We start from the raw sequence: 2,862 nt of genomic DNA on the forward strand, positions 1-2,862 counted from the left end.
TTATAATATTCAAAATGTAAACATTCCTTCCCTCTCTTGCCCCAACACACATCAAATTGACTTGTTGCTATTGTTAAGTGCCATTGAGTAGGTTCTGACTCAGTGAACCTATATAGGGTTTCCAGGAGCAGAAAGCCTCATCTTTCTCCTACAGAGCAGCTGGTGGGCTTGAACTGCCAACTTTGCGGTTCACAGCCCAGTGCTTATCATATGAAGCCACCACGCTCCCCATTGAATTGCCTAGTTATGATAATGTCTTGGTCTCCACTTCCTACTCAGTCTAGAGCATTTGGAAGCTCTCCTCTTAATTCATGATAATTTTAACTTTCTTCTCTAACACCATAGTTCAATGCATCAATTTTTCTACAGTCTTCCTTATTCATTGTCCAACTTTCACATGCTTGAGGCCATTGAAAACACACGGCTTGGGTTAGAAGTACCTTAGTCCTCAAACTGACAGCTTTGGTCTTTAACACTTTAAAGAGGTCTTGTGCAGTACATTTACCTAAGGTAATTGTTAAATGCTGTCATTTGGCTCCAACTCATAGCTACCCTTTATAAGGTTTCCTAATGCAATACGTCTTTTGATTTCTTTACTGCTGCTTCCATCAGTGTTGATAGTGGATCCAAGCAAAATGAAATCTTTGACAACTTCAATCTTCTCCATTTATTATGATGCTATTTATTGGTCCAATGATGAGGATTTTTGTTTTCTTTAATTGAGGTACAATCTATACTGAAGGCTGTAGTCTTTGATCTTCATCAGTAAGTATTTTAAGTCCTCTTTGTTTCCAGCAAGCAAGGTTCTATCATCTGCATATCACAGGTTGTTAATGAGTCTTCCTCCAATCCTGTTCCATGTTCTTCTTCACATAATCCATCTTTTCAAATGATTTGCTCAACATACAGACTGAGTAAGCATGAAAGGATACAACTCTGGAGCACAGCTTTCCTGATTTTTAACCATTCAGTATCCCATAGTTGTGTTCTAACAACTGCCTCTTGATCTATGTATAGGTTCTTCATGAGCACAATTAAGGATCTAATCATGATATTTTGGTTATATTTATATCATATGTATATATATAAAGAGAGAGAGAGAGGGAATGCGGTGGCTCCATACCATAAACACTGGACTGCAAACCACAAGGCCAGCAGTTCAAGCCTGTGGGAGAAAGATGAGGCTTTCTGCGTCTGCAAAAATTTAAAAGTCTGCGACACCCTATACAGGGTCTCTATGAGTTGAAACCAACTCGAAGGCACTTAACAGCAACAAACAGAAAGATATGCATATAGTATACACATACTACAGTTACGTTAAATTTTAATTTGCTTAAATTATATAGCCTCTGGGATTTGTTATTAAATGTGTTATTTTTAAACCTTTTTCTTTTTAAAGTTCTATAAACTAAGAAGGAGTCCTGGTGTGGCGCTTTAAGATAAACACTCGACTGCAAGGTCAGTTTAAACCACAAGGTTGGCAGTTCAAATCCACCAGTTGCTCCTTGGAAATCCTATACAGTGTTGCTCTGAGTTGGAACCAACTCAATGGCATTTAGCAACAACAATAAAAATAAGCTAAGAAAGACAGTTTGGGGACAGTTAAGGAAGGTTGAACTCCAACTGGTTATTAAGTGATTGAGGAATCATTTTGCTGAATATAATCTTGGTTTTATGGTTACATTTAATATTTTATATATACAAAAAATATTATATATAATGATATTACAATATTAAGGAGCTCTGGTAGTGTAGTGGTTAGGAGTAGAGCTGCAAACCTCAAGGTCAGCAGTTCAAAACTACCAGCTGTTCCGAGGGAGAAAGATGAGGCTTTCTGCTCCCGTAAAGATTTATAGGCTCAGAAACCCTATACAGGGTTGCTATGAGTCAGAACAGACTCTACAGTTCATAACCACTACTACCACTGTATTATAATATTATATATGTATATGTAAGCAAATCTGGACTGCAAACCACTATGTCCACTGTTCAAGCTCACCATCTCCTCCACAGGAGAAAGATGAGGCCTCCTGCTCCCACAAATATGTACAGCCTCAGAAACCCTATACAGGATGGCTGTAAGTCTGATCTGACTTAACTGCACATAACACAACAACAACATTTAAACAGAAAGATATGCATATAGTATGTATATAATGTATTTAAATTTCCATTTGTTTAAATTATATAGAACTTTTTTTTGTTTTTTTAGTTTGCATTATGAATTAAGTGGAAGTTTACAGAGCAGATCATCAGTTTTACATTCCACAAAGCATATACTTTGTTTTATTACAATGATTATAATTCCCTCCATGGACCATCAGTTAACAATATTTCTCTCTGTTCCTTTTTGGTTCTTTCTAAACTTTTTATTTCTTTATTTATTTTTAAACAGTCAGACATATATATATAAATTAATAGAACTTTTCAAATAAAAAAATGTTTAATAACAAATCCCAGAGGCTATAAAATAAATATCCAATGGTGTTTTCAATTGCCTCATATGTCTATCAATTTCAGATTGAAGAAATTGGTAGAATTCCTCTATTTCATCGATGGCACTCAACAACAACAAACAACAACAATCCTCACTGGCTGTAATGGCTGGTGCGTAAATTAGAATAATTGTGCTATTAACTGGTCTTCCCTGCAGGTGCATGAATATTATCTTGTCACAGACAGCATTGTACCTCATGATTGATATGGATATGTTCTTTTTAACAATGAATGCAACACTATCCCTCTTCAATTTGTTATTCCCAGCATAGTAAACCATGTGGTTGTCAGATTCAAAATGGCCAGTATCAGTCCATTTCAGCTCACTAATGCCTAAGATATCTAGGTTTATGCGTTCTATTTCAT

This window comes from Chrysochloris asiatica, unplaced genomic scaffold, assembly GCF_000296735.1.
Source record: "Chrysochloris asiatica unplaced genomic scaffold, ChrAsi1.0 scaffold00038, whole genome shotgun sequence".
Classification (NCBI taxonomy): Eukaryota; Metazoa; Chordata; class Mammalia; order Afrosoricida; family Chrysochloridae; genus Chrysochloris; species Chrysochloris asiatica.